Source organism: Puma concolor, chromosome C1 (genome assembly GCF_028749965.1).
Source record: "Puma concolor isolate L17-30 chromosome C1, mPumCon1.1.hap2, whole genome shotgun sequence".
NCBI classification, from domain to species: domain Eukaryota; kingdom Metazoa; phylum Chordata; class Mammalia; order Carnivora; family Felidae; genus Puma; species Puma concolor.
Window position 1 is genome coordinate 165,883,344 of NC_141674.1, and position 19,304 is coordinate 165,902,647.

The 19,304-nt window shown below is 43.0% G+C and overlaps 1 long non-coding RNA gene across 1 annotated transcript; it reads right to left on the bottom strand.

The window, feature by feature from the left end:
* Positions 1-5,746: 5,746 nt before the first annotated feature.
* Positions 5,747-9,304, bottom strand: LOC147578555 (uncharacterized). The gene is made up of 2 exons (XR_015255336.1): positions 7,506-9,304; positions 5,747-7,076 (listed from the first exon to the last, which is right to left on the bottom strand). It is a non-coding gene; the product is annotated as an uncharacterized LOC147578555 (long non-coding RNA).
* Positions 9,305-19,304: the final 10,000 nt, after the last annotated feature.

Genomic DNA, 19,304 nt, shown 5'->3' on the forward strand with positions numbered 1-19,304 from the left:
CTTCCATTCCTGTCATTACATCCAGTCAGTTTCAAATCTCGGTTATTCCATTTTTCATTTCAGACCGACTAGTTTTTAGGTCTTTTATCTCTGTTGTAAGGGACTACCTGATGTTTTCTATGCTTTTCCCAAGCCCAGCTACTATCCATATGATTGTTGCTTTAAATTCTGGATCAGCCATATTACTTATATCTGTTACAATTAGATCCTTGGCTGTGACCTTTTCTTGTTCTTTCTTTTGGATTGAATTCCTCCATGTTGGCATTTTGTCTAAGTCTCTTATTCTCTGTGTTGAGAAAGCTTATTATGTTTCTTGCTACTGAGAGTAATGGTTTTATGAAGAAGAGGTCATACACTGTCCAGGGCCTGGCACTTCAGGAAGTGTCTCTAGCGTATGCTGTGTGCACTCTGCTGTTGTGTTTTGGCTGCTCTTTCCCTCAGGTCAGTTCTCTGCAGAATTTTTCCTTGCCTGCTGTGGGGAGTGCTGGACCTTGGCCAGAGTGTGGTGAATTTTAAGTAGGTGTGCTCTGGTCTGCTTGTTAAAAGAGACCCGATGCTATTTCCACTAGAGCTGAAGCTTTGCAGCACTCTATGGTCAGTATATGTAGTGTGTGTGTGTGTGTGTGTGTGTGTGTGTGTGTGTGTGCAGTGGGGGGTGAGTTGTGCTGGTCTTCTGGGGGAGGAGCCTGCTGCTCTGGATCTCAGGCACACTTGCTGAAGGAAAGCAGCACGTGCAGAGCACAGGTGGGTGGGGCTTGGTGCAAGCTGTTTAGGCACACTGTTGGCATTGTGCTGCTTACTGAAGTTAGTAAGGGAGGGGCAAGGGAGAGAAATGGCACCAGCTCCCCTCTCTCATCCCTGGAGAGGGGAGTTTGCACCCTCCGCTGTCTAGGAAGCCACCCGGAAGAGTGAAAAATCTCTCTTCATGTGTTCCAGGCTTCTCTCAGATCCCTGCCTCCACCTTGTTTGTGTCTGAGCTGTCTGCCCGTCCAGTAGCACAGTACACCTGTGGTCTATCCCAGGCAGGCCAGATGAGTTTTAAAACACCAAATTTTAGAGACCTGGCATGGTGCGAACTTGCTCCGGTCCTCTGGGGGAGGGTCTCACTGCACTGGGATTGATGCAGGTTTGTCCCAGAAGGGCATTTGCACCAAAGTGCGGGGGCATGGAGTTTGGAGTAAAGCACAGTGAAGAACCAGTGTCCAGGTTAGCCACCCTCAGCAGGTGTCTCTGCACCTATGCCGAGAGGCATGGGAGTGCAATGGTGCCCACCAACTCTTTTGTTCACTGAGAAGCAATGCCGCTTCTCCCAGATACACTCCAGGAAGGGGGAACAATCTCTCCTAGCACATCCCAAGGGATCCTCAGATCATGCTGTCTGCTCCCAGGCTCTGCCTTCCTTTACCACAGGAGCACTGCAGCACCCTCAGGGCTTTACACCAGCCATGACACAGACCTGTAAAACTCCAGTCTTTGAGCCCTGCTGCTTCTAAAAACTACAAAAATCTGTCCCTCTCATTTTCCCAAAGGCTTTAGGCAAGTGTTTTCCTTGTGTGATCACCCGTGTGTTCCTCTCTCTCTCTCTTCTCTTTCCATGACCAGGGCTCCCTCCCCTCCACAGCACCCACAATCTGTTTCTCCCCCAAACCACATCTCCACATCTCCTGCCTTCCATGATGTGGCCTCTTCTCCCCTCTAGTTATACAGTTTGTTCTGTTAGTCCTCAGGTAGATTTCTTGGGTATTCAGAATGATTTGATGTTTCTCTAGCTGTGTTTGAGCGACAAAGCAAGCGTAGGGTCCTCCTACTACTCTGCCATCTTAGCTCCTCCCTAAAATCTCAGTTTTTAAAGTCCAAACACCCATCTAATGCTAGTGTTCATCTCAAGAGATTATTTCAATTGGTTTGATAAGTTAAGGAATGCTATATCTACATAGTTGTGTTACTCAAAATGTGGTCTAAGAATCAGTGCTGCTCCCTCAACTGTTACTGGTCCACAATGAGATATGTACAGAAATTGAGAGTAAGTGGGTACAAATTTGTATAACAATTTGGCATTGCCTTGACATTCAAATGCACTTGCCAATGAACTCATTTCATTGAACAGCACATAGGCCAGATCAGAAAGTATTGAACTTGAGGGGCACCTGGGTGGCTCAGTCAGTTGAGCGTCTGATTTTGGCTCAGATCTGATTTCTGCTGACAGCTCAGAGCCTGGAGCCTGCTTCAGATTCTGTGTCTCCCTCTCTCTCTGCCTCTCCCCTGCTTGTGCTCTCTCTCTCTCTCTAAAATAAATAAATATTAGAAAAAATTTTCTAAGAAAGTATTGAACTTGTGAGGTAAGTCATATGTGGTGAGAAGTAGGGCTGTCTAAAACACGATATTCTAAAGTTAATTTGCCAACTATAACCCCAAAGTATATAAAGACAGAATCCCTATCTTTCTTCAAAAGTTAACTTAAATGTAACTCATTTTACAGAATAAATAGCTGGAACTCACTGCTGATAAAGAATTGAGAAAGTTTACAAATAGAGTATCACTAATTCATTTTGGAAAAAGTTAAAAATGAATATCATGTTTTGTCCTTGTTTCCATGTATACATCCCTGCAAGACTGGTTTCTCTATTTTAAGTATTATGAAGACACAGAAAGAGTTTTGATATACATTTTCTCCTATGAAAAGCATTGTCATCAATCTAACCTAGATGAGGTAAGTTAAGAAGCAAGAGGCAAATTCATCCATTACATTAACATTAAATATTAATATAAAAATTGGCCGCTAAAAGTGTGAATATAGGTGTTTAATATGGGAATGTATTCCACTAGTGATTTTGTGTTACGATGGCACAATCATCAAAATTATGAGTGTAACAGAAATTTTCTCCATTATTTACCTCTACAGATGTTTTCCATGAACGATGTATATAGTTTTTAAAAAATTCAATCTATATTTGTTTTGATATTTAATGAAATATAATTTAATGTCTATTGAACCTAATATTAAAAAGGGAGCATGTATTTTGTATGCCTTTGTTTTTTTACTGGTAATTTATTTTTATTGGTTTCATAAAAGTTACCCATCTGTTGGAAATTTTGTAAGATTAGATCTTCCACAAAAGTTTGAGAAGCATTGCTCTATGCTTTCCTTGATTTATCAACCCATCAGAAAAAAAGAGAGAGAGAGAGATGAATAGCTCCTATGCAACTGAGGAATATAACCCTTTAAGATTTTATCATCTATTATAACAACAACTACAATTACAACAGCAATTACACCACCCATGACTGTGTACAGCTGAATTATTGCATATGAACTGACTCTGAAGACAGGTTTTAAAATAACCACAAAACTAGACTTTTATGGTGACCATTTTACAATATATATTAACATTGAATCGATATGCTGTACACCTAAAACCAATATGATATTGTATTTCAGTTATGCTTCAATAAAAAACACCACCACCAGTTTTGACATTCTCAACAACTTCCACCAATCTCATCCACATAATCCACATCATAGCATGTTAGAAGAAGGTATCACTGGGGCGCCTGGGCGGCTCAGTTGGTTGGGCGTCCGACTTCAGCTCAGGTCATGATCTCGCGGTCCGTGAGTTCGGGCCCCACATCTGGCCCTGTGCTGACGGCTCAGAGCCTGGAGACTTTTTCGGATTCTGTGTCTCCCTCTCTCTCTCTGCCCCTCCCCTGCTCATGCTCTGTCTCTCTCTGTCTCAAAAATAAATAAAAACATTTTAAAAATTAAAAAAAAGAAGAAGGTATCACTGAAAACATCATCTTTACCTGGTGGTGCCTGAGACCACAATAAACATCCACACCCTTAGAAGCAATGAGAAGTGGGAAGGTTGGTGGGCAGGAGTGCCACACATGTAGATCACCACTCTGGGTCACTTTCATCTTTGGTACAGTTTTTCTGGCTGACCCCATCGCATGGACCTGGCCTGGCAGCTTTAAAAGTGGAATAAAGCTATAATTCATCAGCCAGCATTTACCGATCCTGGCATATACCCTGGGATTACCAAGACTGCGAGAAGTGGAAAAAAAAAGAAAAGAAAAAGAAAAAGAAAAGAAAGCATAGAAGGAAGTTAATAATAATGACAGAGCCCAGTGTATGATTTTTTATGTGTAGAAAAATAAAGGGATGAATATGTTCATTTTAAAAAACATCTTCAGTGAGATGCAATTCACAGATACAATTTATCCATTTATTTTTTTTTCAACGTTTATTTATTTTTGGGACAGAGAGAGACAGAGCATGAACGGGGGAGGGGCAGAGAGAGAGGGAGACACAGAATCGGAAACAGGCTCCAGGCTCTGAGCCATCAGCCCAGAGCCCGACGCGGGGCTCGAACTCACGGACCGTGAGATCGTGACCTGGCTGAAATCGGACGCTTAACCGACTGCGCCACCCAGGCGCCCCCAATTTATCCATTTAAAATTTGGGGCGCCTGGGTGGCGCAGTCGGTTAAGCGTCCGACTTCAGCCAGGTCACGATCTCGCGGTCCGGGAGTTCGAGCCCCGCGTCGGGCTCTGGGCTGATGGCTCAGAGCCTGGAGCCTGTTTCCGATTCTGTGTCTCCCTCTCTCTCTGCCCCTCCCCCGTTCATGCTCTGTCTCTCACTGTCCCAAAAATAAATAAACGTTGAAAAAAAAAAAAAATTAAAAAAAAAAAAATAAATAAAATTACAATTTAAGGGGCATTAGCATTTTCAGAGTTGTGCAACCATCACCACCATCTAAGATTAGAGTGTTGTAATTCAGGGGCACCTGTGTGGCTCAGCTGGTTCAGCATCCGACTCTTGATTTCAGCTCAGGTCATGATTTCATGGGCATGAGATTAAGCCCCACACTGGGCTCTGTGCCGGGTGTGGAGCCTGTTTAAGATACTCTCTTCCTCTCCCTCTGCCTCTGTGAATGCTTTAATTCATTCACATTTATATAAATAATAATCATGCAGGTACATATATATGCATATATAGGCCTATATATAGGCATATATAGGCCTATATATGCATGTACAAATACTTAAACTCTAAGTCATTACTGAATAAAAAAAATAAATCTTTGAATCTATGGTCACCTTAGAAGATTAACTAAAGGAGCGTAACCTTTTGCCATTTCTTTATTGCTCCAGAGAGGAGTTGAATGTGTAGCCCAGGAGTGGATGTCTCAACGTGGTGCCCCATTACATGAGCATAAATGGCACTGGACCTTTTTGGGCAGGTTTGGGCCATAGTTGTGCTGTGCAGCCCGTCAGTGGTGCTGGTGATTTTTCAATGTTGACTCTGGCTGAAATTACCAACATATTTCTGAGGTGGCCACAAGATGTGAGATAATGATTTTACTTCCCACTAAGATTAGGTTCAAACTGGATATCTACAGAGGAGATGACCCATGTGTTCCCCCTTTATTTTCCTCTACTTCAAATCCTTAGTTCCTTGACCTACTCTTGCTTCCAAATATAGTTTGTCCCTCTGGTCTGCCCCTCCTCACAGTTCTCATCCTCTTCTTGGACTCTAGGAAATCTGATTGCCACTCTTGGAAGGCTATCTGGGATAACTGGGTTTTCATGAACTGTTATTTTAGTGGCTAGACATTCAGCCCACTAAGTATTTTTCTTAAATGCAAATAACACATTCTTTTCCAAGTGCACCACTCCAGAGCATCCCAACCACCAACCACAGTCCCATGTAGAACCCTTCATGATTAAAACAATAAATGTGTTCATCTGGGAAGAGGGAAGAAAATGAGAATGTTATTTCATTGGAAAACTCAAATGATTTCAAAATAAATATAAGGAAAATACAGCTCCCTAATGTAAACTTGACTGTGGAAAGCAAACATCATAAAAATGTGGTCTCTTTTTCAGGTGTTCTGGAAACAAACTCACTTTTAGGGTTCGAGGAGCTATTCCAAGCATTGATAGAATGAATCTTGTGTTTGAAGGATTATGTAGACCCTTCCTTCCTTCCTCAAGCAGTCTTTTTAAACTTTCAGTGGTTCTGAGGCTAATTTTGGTTCTGATAAACAGCTGAACTCTAAAACCATACTGGTTTACCTTTTCATTGCCAACAGTGAAAACAGATCATCTGTGTGAAGAATTTTAATTACATAAAATCACAACTTAATCAGAGCTCTTCGATATTTTCTAAGTATTCATCATGTGCCAGCCCTGGGCCGGGAACACCATGAGCCTTCACTCATAGGGTGGGTATACGTCTTAGAGTGGAGACAACCATTGAGAACAGTAATAATACCTAAGAATGCTCTGCTGGGCAAAGAGCATGGTTCCAGGGGAGTTCAGGGCAGATGCACTGGCAAGAAAGTAATATTCATGGCACATGGAAATCACAGGCTTCCTCGAAGTGGCATATTATCCTCATTACTTGATTCCTAGATCAGCAGACACTATGCCTAATACAAGCCTACTCCTTAGAAACAGTTTCCCAAATCCAGGAAACCACCACGATAGAAATGCTTGCCTCAGTGCATTTAAAAGTTTTTCAACAATAAAGGATATCACTTGCGTATCTTCTAAACAGGAGCAAACTGGCAATCTTTTTCATGTTTCTTTTTTCTCTAGGATGCTGGCATCTGTTTCTGCTCTGTTTGCTAGGGTTTTCATTTAAAAAGTATAATATATACAACTTCTCTATGATTAAAACGTATTGCCTTTTGTGAATGATGAATTCAAGCAAGTATCCCTGTCTTTATTTTCCATCACAGTTGGTCATAAATCCTGCAACCCAGAAGTGATAATGTTCTTTGGCTTCATGTAATTGTGCTGGCTGGGGCTCTGGATGCTCATGTCTCCATTTTTATTGTGTTGGGAAGTCAGACAACTCTTCCAACTTGCTGATGGAGATGTTGGCGATGGCCCAGCTCTCTAGGGTGATGATAGTTGGATTGCTTTCTCTAAGGGATTGCTTTCCTCTGGCCAGCAATTTCTCTCGTGGTTCTGTGTCCATTCTTTGGAAGGCCATGAAGAAAAGAAAAATATTTCCCTGCTTTACAACTTAATGGAGGGTGGGGGAGGGATGGGCATGTTGAGCTGGAAAGCTTAAAGGAAAATAAGTGAGTCACCTTAAATGCGTCCACATTGATTCAATCGCTCCTCCCCCCTCCCTGTCTCCCTTCCTTCCTTCCTCCCCCCTCCCTCCTTTCCTTTCTTTCTTCTTTCCTTCCTCCTTCCCTTCCTGTCTCCCTTTCTTCTTACTTACCTTCTACCCTCCCTCCTTCCCTCCTTTCTTCTTTCTTTCCCCCCATTTCACATGCATTTATTAAAATACCTTATATGCTCTGAACTATACTGGGTGTCATCAAAGTCCTAAAGAAATTTTGTGGTCTGGCAGACATGCAAAAGACAACTATAATAGGAAATTTGGGGAAGAGTGTCCGCTTTGGCAGTGTATGTGTTAGGGTTACATTAGTTGTTGTAACAATAAACTTAAAAAAAATGGCTTAACACAACAGAAGAGTGTTTCTTACTCAGATAATAATCCAAAGCAGATGTTCCTTATCTGTGGGTTAAAGGATTCAGGTTTCTGTCTACGTCTCAGAATCATTTTCAGCCCTCCGAGACAGTGAAGAGGCACATTCAGTTCTTAGAAGCCCTCCTTCTCCTCATTTTCCACTGGTGAAAACTTGTCGCATGACCCCAGCGAGATGCAAAGGAGACTGGGAAGCACAGTCCCAGCTGGGCAGCTGCGTTTCCACAGGATGGAAGGAAACAAAAAGGTGAGTGGACAGTTACCCACAAGGAGAGTAGGAGCGAACTCTCTTTTTTTGAACAATTAATCTTCAGATGACAATAGAACACTTAGTAAGAGAAGTCTGGTGGGCATAATTTCTAGCATAAACTAGCATAGAGACTAGAAAGACAAAGTGATCTGAAGATCTAAAAGCTGGGATACAAGCAAGTGTCAAGAAAACACGATAGTGTTTATACCACTTCGTATGGAAGAAGGGGAAGTTTCCATTTTCAAATCCACCATCACAGTGTGATTTGGCTCATTTTCTTTTTTTTTTTCTTTTTTTTTTTTCTTGAAGGGATCATAAAAATTAAATCTAAAACGAATGTAATTCTTCAGAAAGCAGATTCGGTTGCCCTTTGAGATACCTAATTTACCAAGCTCCATTAATGGGTGCCATCTTGCAGTTGGGGAAATGAGCCACTACCTTTGGAAGTCAGGTTTGTTAGCTTTTTTGCCTGAATCCCCTCCAATTTTCTCACAGCCTCAGTGAGCACAGTTTCTTTTCATCCTAATGTGGCGGGGGATAAAATGAAAGGAAGTTTTCCTTAATTCAATAGTGAAACTTGCCAGTTGGGAAGCACTTTGAAATACAAACTAATTAATAAGCACAACTCTCTTCTAGAGCAGGAAGGATTGCTGTTCTCATTTTTCACAGCTGAGAAGGCTGCAGTTAACACAGTGGGCCCCAGGCTGTGTACCTCATCTGCCTAAGAACTTTGAGGCACCAGGCCCGCATTCTCTCAGAATGGCATTTGGCCTCTCTAGAGAATAATCCGTTTTTATACGGGTTGTAGCTAACAGTGATTTCCTCGATGACTCCACACTGCCACTGGCACTGGGTATGCAATTAGTAATGTTCTTGTCACAAACTGTGAGTGACCCATTAAAGAGAATTAAGAAAAAGTGACTCACTGGATGACTCTGTATCTCACAGACACTTTAAATTTTTTTTAAATGTCTTTATTCTTTTTTGACAGAGAGAGAGAGAGAGAGAGAGAGAGAACACAAGTGGGAGAGGGGCAGAGAGAGAGACACACACAGAATCCAAAGCAGGTTCCAGGCTCTGAGCTGTCAGCACAGAGCCTGATGCAGGGCTCGAACCCACAAACCATGGGATCATGACCTGAGCCAAATTTGGACACTTAACCGACTGAGCCACCCAGGCGCCCCTCACGGACACTTTTAGAGATGGAGAAATTTGTTCTGACATCAGCACTGTGCTAAACTGAGAATAAGAAAGATAAGAGGTATCTGTTCCTACCTTCATGGTACTAAGACCTTGGGCCCCAAATTATGACTGCCATTGTACAGGTACAGAAGTGGAGATCCAGAGATCACTGCCTTCCCAAGGGGACTCATTAGCAGGACTTTCATCCTGATATCGTTCTTCTGTCTTGGCCCACAAAATGTAGTCAGTCATATACAGATAGCAATGCAACTATTTCAGAAAGAAAAACACTTACCATAAGTGATGTTATGCGTGAAGGGTTGCCTAGAGCACATCTTTTGTGATGGAATAATTGGTTCTGAATTGTATCATACTCACAAACTGGCCCCTGTGGCAGTGGACTCTATAATTAACCTGTGAAGCCCAAAATGCTTTGTACCCACAATGAAAACATTTATATTTTGAGGTATAGGGCTTATTGCCATAAACTGCTGGTAGTCAAATATAAGGGAATACTTAGGAAAGAACACAGATCTTTGTGGAATCTTTGTTTATCCCTTCTTGAAGAAGTATATGCTCCTCATATATGTGAGAGAATTAATATTCAGGAATAAACCAAGTCAGGGCACTTTGGGTTCATTTTTACTTGTGACCACAGTGAGCTCTGATGTTATAAAACCACACTGTGCAATACGAGAGCCACTAGCCCTCACGTATGACTACTATGAACTGAAATGTGTTCTAGGTGTAAAATACATGCTGGATTTTGAAATGTTAATGTGGAAATGAGATTGCAAAAATAGTTCAATGAATTACATGATAAGATAATATCTCTGGATATATTGGGTTAAATACAACATATTATCAAAATGAGTTTCACCTGTTTCTTCTTGCTTTCGTAATATGATTACTGGAAAATTTGAAATTCCATATGTGGATCACAACTTTGTACTGGAAGGTGATTTCATAGAATTCTAGCTTCTTAAGGGTCTTCTAACTGTGAAAGCTTATTCAACCATTGAGTCCTCCAGACTACCAGAAGTCTCTGCTGGTAACAAGAGCTTCCTTTAGAATCAACAGGAAGACGTCAGTATGCGAGCAAAAAAATGTTTCCTGATTTTTGAATTTTATTCCTTATTTTATTTCCTAATATTAGAAACAATCTGGGGGCACCTGGGTGGCTCAGTTGGTTAAGCGTCCAACTCTTGGTTTTGGCTCAGGTCATGATCTCATGGTTTGTGGGAAACGGCCCTGGGTTGGGCTCCCTGCTGACAGCTCAGAGCCTTGGGATTCTCTTTCCCTCTCTCTCTGCCCCTCCTCTCCTCTCTCCTTCTTTCTCTCAAAATAAATAAACTTTTGAAAACTTTTTAAAAAGATCTGGAAGAAAATACTTTTCATATCTTTCTTCCTTGGCCAACTCTTACACGCCCTTTGAGACACTCCATGTCTCTTGGAAGCCATCCCTCACCAGCATCCTGCACCTCCATAATGTGGCCTAAAGCTGAGTTGGATCCTTCTGTTCTGTGCTACCATAGCCAGACTGTCTTCACGAGCTTGTCTCTTTATCCCATTTTTCTATCAATTCCTTATGGTCAGAGATTGTCTTTCATTTTTGTATTTCCAGGAAATAGAGCCAGGAAACATTACACAAATATTTGTTGACTAATTGCTTAATTGAAGGGGGAGTGAATAAAAATAATTCTTTAGTTAGAATTGTTATTTCAGAATTATTAATAATTCTTACAGCTTACATTTGATTGACATGCCACAGAAGTTATATTAGTTTATCTTCACCAAAGGATTTGGGGGAAAATCCTTCCTCATTGGAAGCATTATATTGTAGTAATTACAATTCTTCATAATGACTCTCCCCATCCAGTCAGGAGTACCTTGAAAATTATATTGCTGAATACAGATTGCCACGTGAAAATTATAAAGTAACAATTTATATGTATTTGCATGTCATAAACAAAGATAATGGCAGAGAGGATATTAGTGACATACATGAGGCATTCCTTGGGGGTGGAGAAGGTTCCTACAGAAAAATTAATCTGTTGTATTTGGGGTGTCATGTAATTTTCTCTCCAAACTCAAACATTTTGAAAGTTAATGAGAGTGTTATAATATTTATTCTGGCACAAAAAAGGGCTGTTAAAGACAAATCAGGATATACATTCACCCTAGTTATATTAAATAAGAACAATTTGTCAAGATAAGGAGCCTGTGGTACAGAAAGGATGGACGAGCTGTCCCCACAGGTTGATGGGATGGAAGCGACTCTCATTGTGAATGGGAAACCTAAGAGGAGACAAGTAGTTCAAGATCCCGACTATGTCCCCTGATGGCTGGACTATGCTCTACTAAGTGGATGAAACTTTACAGCTGGTCCCTGCAGATAAAGCAACTTCATGCACTCTGTGAGTAGAGGTCTGATCACCTACTCCTCAGCTCACAAACCCATAACATTGCTTGGAAGGACCTATCCTGTCAGTTGTGGGAAGATGGCTTCCTTGACCAATGCTAACTGAGCTAACATCTTTCTCTTGCTTTCTATGCTCCTCATCAAAGTGGTTGGAAAGAGGGAGGGGCCATAGAGCTGCAACTCATTAACGCCACAAGCCTCTGTCATTGTTTCCAATGTGTTCCTACTAGCCTTCGAGAAAACCCAAAGGCTATGTTATCTTGGTAAGAGCTTTCAATTAAAACCACTGCATATACTATTATTTGTTTCAGAGATGAAGAAATTGAGTCTTAGAGATAGGAAAAAATCTGCCCATAGTGAGAACCAGGGAGTAGATTTCTGAATCCCTGTCTGGGGCACTTCCCACTGCCACACACAACTTTGGGGAAACACCCCATGAAGATTGCCCTGCCTTCAGTTAGTTTGCAAATAAACTTGAAATTTTCGAGACAAAGGTATGACATTGGCTCTTTGTTTCCTGGAGGTGTGGTTACCTTGGTCCATTTTTTAGGCTGCTTCTCTCTCTCTTTCTCTCTCTCTCTTTTTTTTTTTTTTTTTTTTTTTTTCAACGTTTATTTATTTTTTTTGGGACAGAGAGAGACAGAGCATGAACGGGGGAGGGGCAGAGAGAGAGGGAGACACAGAATCGGAAACAGGCTCCAGGCTCTGAGCCATCAGCCCAGAGCCCGACGCGGGGCTCGAACTCACGGACCGCGAGATCGTGACCTGGCTGAAGTCGGACGCTTAACCGACTGCGCCACCCAGGCGCCCCTCTCTCTCTCTCTTTTAATGTTTATTTCTTTTTGAGAGAAAGAGGGAGACAGAGAGCAAGCAGGGGAGGGGCAGAGAGAGAGGGAGACACAGAATCTGAAGCAGGCTCCAGGCTCTGAGCTGTCAGCACAGAGCCCGACACTGGGCTCGAACTCACGAGCCGTGAGATCATGACCTGAGCTGAAGTTGGCCGCTTAACCCACTGAGCCACCCAGGCACCCCCAAGGCTGGTTCTCTTTGAGTAAATGGGACTCTGTGCGCCAAACTACCACAGCAAGTCTCACAGATGGCCTGTGTTGCTCCAGAGCTCCACGGACGCCGACCAGCATTATTTAAGTTTTCATTCAAAATCTCCTTTAGGGTGACTTCTGTGCACCTGAAGTGCCTGTTCAAGAAGATCAACAAATGGCTGAAGACAGATTTTTCAGCCAGAGGAAAGAATTATTACCTTACCATCAGTCTAATGAAAACAGAGGTGAAATACCAACCTGCACCAGATAAACAGCATACCAAGCCATCCATCACACTCAGCCGCACTGAGCAGAACACCCTAACTGATTTCACCTGACTTTTCTGCTTCACTCAGACGGGCATTCACAGCATCAGAGAGCTGGGACCTTTTCCCACAAGTTTCTGTCAGAATAAAGACCTGGACAGGAATCCTTTAGGCTATTCCCTCTCCCAATCTAAACTTTCTTTTCTCTATAGTCCCACACAGCAATAGCTTCTTAGGGGCCCACTTCTCCCATGCATGCTCCAAGCTAGTGTTCCCTTCCGGGACCTGCTTTCTACTACTGCTCTACTCAACACCTCCAATGGCAACATTCTGTTTCGGGGTCAACAGTCAACAATTAGTATATCCAATCATTTAATATAAGTGCCTTCTGGGTATACAGATGTAAGACCCTGTGTCCTAAGAGCTCCGAGTCTAGGAGAGAAGATAGAAGTCTTACATATATAGATATCCTTTCACTTTTTGTATATATCATCACTCATTTTGCCTCAACAGTATCATGCGAAGTAGAGGAGGTGCTATTAAACTCGCCTTCAAGAAGAGGAAGCTGTGACTTAGATACACGGTGTCACCCAAAGTCATAGATGGAAGAAACCTAGAGCTCAATATTTTCTGAATGTGTGATTAGATTCCAGTCTACCAACCCCAGCTCCGTGATTTCCCTTCACTACGCGAGACTTCTTTGGTTCTGTTTTCAGATTGCCCCTTTTCTTCTAGAAATCTAAAAACCCAATCTTTTGTAGCACCTCCCAGGTCAGCTCCCACAGGAGACCCTCCACCCAACTGTTCCTCTGCTATCATTGGTTTCCAGAAGTTAGTGCTGTGATAGTCTTAGGGAATCTTAACAACTTTCAACAGGTGTACAAATTTGGTAGCAGCTGCTGGGTGTGGCTACTCGGACACAGCATGAAGCAAGTACAAAGAATATGGCTCCTGGTTCAAGACACAGCTATATTTTGTTCAGGATTCACATTCCATGCCATGGGGTCCTGAGTCTTCGCTGGGCCCAAAGATCTGGCTCTCCTAGCAGCAGTGGTCCTGGCAGGAAAAGCATCTTTCCTGCTGGTGTTGGGGCTGTGATGATGATGGGACCAGGTGATGGTGAAACTCTTATAAGTCAGCCAAACAGAAAAGAACCCCATGAAAATAGGATCAGTGTTGTAACCAGTCACAGTCACCGGTCACTTCTGTACCCAGAGCGGCGATGCAGAGAATTTCTGGGTGGCAAGAGAGTATATAGGCCATCCTTGATACATGGTTCCTCATTTCTTTCTATTGCACACGACTTGCATCCGAAAATTTGTTTTGCTGGCCTTCCAACGTTTGTATGCTAAATGCCACCAAGTCAGACTTAAATGTCGACTTTTCACTTTCTGAGTCTGTTTATTAGAAAGCATAATGCATGTCAATAAAGAAAAAGCTTCAACAGATTTTTAAATGTATAACAAATAAATTAAAAACCATCAACTTGCTCAAATGCCACTATATGTTTGTGGCTGGCAGGGCCAAGGAAGGCCAGGAAGCCGATTTTCTATGTTCCCAGCTTAGCATCACTCACAAATATTTGGTCTTGTAAAAGAGAAGATGTGACAGCCTAACTAGCCAAATCCTTACCTATGCCCTTATCTTATGACCTTCACTGGCTGGAAAATCACAGACCCACAACAAAAAGAAGTAAAATTCTTTTTAAAAAAATTTTTATGTTTATTTATTTATTTAAATTAATTAATTAATGTATTTATTTATTTTTCAATATATGAAGTTTATTGTCAAATTGGTTTCCATACAACACCCAGTGCTCACCCCAAAAGGTGCCCTCCTCAATACCCATCACCCACCCTCCCCTCCCTCCCACCCCCCATCAACCCTCAGTTTGTTCTCAGTTTTTAAGAGTCTCTTATGCTTTGGCTCTCTCCCACTCTAACCTCTTTTTTGTTTTTCCTTCCCCTCCCGCATGGGTTTCTGTTAAGTTTCTCAGGATCCACATAAGAGTGAAAACATATGGTATCTGTCTTTCTCTGTATGGCTTATTTCACTTAGCATCACACTCTCCAGTTCCATCCACGTTGCTACAAAGGGCCATATTTCATTCTTTCTCATTGCCACGTAGTACTCCATTGTGTATATAAACCACAATTTCTTTATCCATTCATCAGTTGATGGACATTTAGGCTCTTTCCATAATTTGGCTATTGTTGAGAGTGCTGCTATAAACATTGGGGTACAAGTGCCCCTATGCATCAGCACTCCTGCATCCCTTGGGTAAATTCCTAGCAGTGCTATTGCTGGGTCATAGGGTAGATCTATTTTTAATTTTTTGAGGAAGCTCCACACTGTTTTCCAGACTGGCTGCACCAATGTGCATTCCCACCAACAGTGCAAGAGGGTTCCCGTTTCTCCACATCCTCTCCAGCATCTATAGTCTCCTGATTTTGTTTATTTATTTTTGAGAGAGAGAGACAGAGCATGAGAAGGGGAGGGGCAGAGACAGAGGCAGACACAGAATCAGAAACAGGCTCCAGGCTCTGAGCTGTCAGCACAGAGCCCGATGTGGGCCTTGAACTCAGAATGGCAAGATCATGACCTAGGCTGAAGTTGGATGCTTAACTGACTGAACCACCCAAGTGCCCCCAGGAAGTAAAATTCTTAAAGTAGGGACTCTATTTATAAACCTCTTTGGCTTTTGCAAGATGAGAGCCACTTGTGAGTGGCGGCTTTGAATGCTTGGCTATATCTCTGCAATGGTGAATAAAAGAAACAATGCACATTTTGTTAACAACAGCCTTTTGGGGAACTTGTTTAGAGAGTTCTAGTGTGTTATAAAAATCATGTTGACATCTGCTGATCTCTGAAATAAGGAATCATAATAGAAACAAAACAATATGAAATATATTTGTGGCAGGCACTAAGCATATGTTGGCTTGTTTAATACTTACAGCCATTCCAAAATATTTTCATAACCCCAGTATACAAGTGAAGAAACCGAGCCACAGAACCAGGACGAAAACTACACATCTAGTAAGTGGCAAAGGTATTACCTGGACCCACATCTTTCAAAGCTGGTCATGGTCTCGCGTTAACTCACGAGAAACTGATGAATATGTGAAGGTGTTGACTACCTGTAGTGAAGGATATCCCTTTCCAGGGTAGAGAAATACCTTTTCTCCTACCCTTAACAACACTCTCCTGGTATCACACTAGCTGAGAAGCTGTCATTATCTAGAAATCTGCAAAGGGAGAGTGAATAGTATCGGAAGATGCTCCATGTGGACCATGATAAGGACAGATAACACTTCAAGACACACACACACACACACACACACACACACACACAGAGTCTCTGACTACCGGAGTGATTCCTCTCCTTGTGTTTTGGGCCATGCTATAGTCCCAGAGCAGGTATGTTTTGCAAATGAGTTTCTCAGTATGCTAATGAGCATGATTTAACAAACAAAGTTTGGGGGTGGTGATGAGGTTTCATGGTTTAAAAAAAAAAAAAAGGGTTGAGAGAAATGGAAATGTAACCAAAGGAAAAGGGGCGTGTGACTATCTACCAAAGATTGCCTCAAACTGACTAGAGAAGCGGCTTGCAGGACTTGTGCTCCTCAGGACACTGTCCTCCTTTTTCATCTGAACACTCTTCCCGAAAGGTAATGAAACATGTTGTCTCCTTCAATTATATTCATTTATTTAAGTAGCTTAATGCTTGGCGACAATCACTTGCCTTCTTTCCAAGCTTCTCAGAGACGCCTCGCCGTCACCCCCAACTACATCTATCATTCATTTATTTCCCTTGCCTCTAACACTTACACTTGGTAGATGCATAAACTTTTAAGCGGTAAGTTCATTTTGCTGGAAGCGTGTCTAACCATATTAACATCTCACCCACTGCGGCTGCTCCATAAAATGCCAAATGATAAGAAGAGCTGGGATTTGGGACTTTTCTTCTGTAGTTGTGAAACTTGGAAGTAATCCAGCTGTCAAGTCAAAGACAAACTTCACCTGTGCCGTTTCAGATCCATCATGCGTACGAAATGGAAAGATAAGGTTACACCCAGTGAGGTGCTGAAACATGGGAAATCGAACCAACCCGAGGGCCATGTTAATTAAAGCAGAGCTCTGCCAAGCAGGGCTTACCAACAAGGGACCTGAGACTCCCCAAATACGCACAGTTTGAGATCAAACCCAGTCAGCCCCTCGCCCGTGGCTGAGAGGTGCCCGAAGCCCTGTTTGAAGCACAACCTGAACTTTGTTGGCACCAGCCCAAATGCCTACAACAGACTTTGATCATGTAGCTCTAAGTGCCACGGGATTTCAGGCCAACCTGAAGCTCAGCTACTTTCACGAACAATGACAAAAGGGGGAGATCAGAGAAAAGCAAGAAAGACCCCCCGAACTGCAATCATATGCTAAGGGCATAACATTATGTGGAGAAGTAGCTAATGTCTGCCTCACAAACCCTGTCTGAGCCTTACTTAGGTCAGAACAGAAGCATCAACACCTCCCTCACGGATATCGTGTCTTTTCGCATTTCCTTCTTGTTACGTAGTTCTTGAGCACCAACAGCTTTCTCTATAGTGCTGTTTCTTTGGTGCATTTATGTTCTCCATGCCATGTCCTGTGTGCTACGGCAGTCAGAGGGCTTGGATGTGTTCTAGACTCTGGACAAACACAGAGATTTGTTTTTCTTTGTTGCGAGAGAGCTGAACCCAAGCCTTAAGGCTTGGAAGGCTGTTCTCATGACTAGTTTGCCAGTTTTGAAAAAGACGTGGTATGCATTCAGCTCGTTTCTTGTGTACCTTTTGCTCGGGAGGCTCCGGTCATGGGGGCCAGATGGCTGGCAGCCAAGTGTTGAGAGAAGGAAGGCTGGTGTGCAGGCTGTGCTGGCGGAGCGCGGGCGGCGAGGGAGCCCCTCGGGCGTGCTGAGTGACGTTCCACACGGCCGGCTGGGCCAGGTGTCCTGCACAGAAGGCACTGCCATGACCCCCACACGTTACGAACCCTGCAGTCTGCAGCCATGGAGAGGTATTTCGAAAAAGGAATTTCTTCCCCTTCCATTCCCTTTCTGGAATGTCTGAAACTCCTTTCCTGGGCTCAGAGTGACTAGGTATTTCATTCCTTATGGTGCTGAGTGTCACCTGATAAAATGAGTTACTTAATTGCTAAGTAAAGGAGGAGAAGACAAAGAACAAGGCTTCCAAAAACTGAATTCTTGGAACTCAAACCACAACTATTTTCTATATTGTCATCATTAGATAATCACACACTCCTCTGCCTTCTGCTGTAAAGGGAGGACTCTAAACCCAAACCCTTTGGTAACTGAAGTTACCAACTTTCGTGCTCTTTCGCCTCCAGGCATAAATCTCCAACCAAAACACGAGTTGGGGGCAGGTGCCCCTTAATGTCACATAGGGTCCTTCTGCATTTTGCTCAAGACCCTCAGGGGGTGCTTAGGTTGGTATCTTTTTACTCAACTGGCTTACGATAGCGGAGCTTTGTTCCATGTTGTAAATCATCAAAATGGTCATTGAAATAGTCTTTAAAGCAGAAAAGGCACAGCCTGGTTTCTCTGGGTCTCCCAATCCAAAGTGCTTATAGGAAGTAGTAGCAGCAACAAGCAACAATCCTATACCCATGATTAATGTCTTTCCCACACTGTCCTCGTGCTCTGACCTCACATTCTACTTTCCTTGCTCTCTGCACTCCAGCCCACTGACCTGTGGATGCTCTTGGGGCACACCAGTCCTGGCCTTTGCACCCACTCCTTCCCCAGTCCGCCTGTTCCTCCCCAGTATCTGCACGTCTCACCGCCTCCCCTCCTCTAGGTCTTTGTTCAAACGTCACGGTCTTCAGGAGGCCTTCCCTGGCCACTCCACTTAAAGCTCCTTGCGCACCTGACACTTCTGTTTTCCTTTCCTGCCTTATTTTCTCTTACGCATTTATGCTAGCCTATAAATACATACATTCTATGCATTTTATGTTTAGCTAGTTTTGGCGTTTGTTCTCCCAAGCAGAATATAAAAACAGAGGGTTTTTGCTTATTTTGCTCCCCGTTGCATTGGGGCCTGGCGTATGGTGTTTAATAGGGATTTTTGACTGAATGAATAAATGATGGGGGGGGGGGTGTGAGCAGGCTCTGTGCTGGCCACTCATGATCAACCCGACATGGTTTCTCATTGCAAGGAGTTTATAGTCTTGTGGGAAAGATAGATATCAGGTAAGAAATCAAGACAAAATATGCTTCCTGCAGGGAGCTGTGAGAGCAAATGGTGGGGGAGCCTTAACCTGGTCTCCCTGCAGAAGGGACAATGTGAAGTCAGAGACAAAAGAGAATATGGTGGGTCCCAGGTGGCTTAAAGCTGGGTTGGGAGGAGCAAGAAGGGGCCAGAGGTGCAACGAAGTTCAAGGTGGGGAGGCGGTGGGTCGTGAAGGCCTTGCTAGCAATGTAAGGGAGACTGAACAATGGAGAGCCAAGTCCGGGTCTTAAGCAGGGAAAGGACGTGATCCAGAATAGCATTTTAACCGGATCTGAGAGAAGCAAGACACAAAGCTGAAATGAAGTCGACCCCTGTGTGTGCAGACTGTCAAATCTGTCCCTGGGAAAACTAGCGGTCTCTGG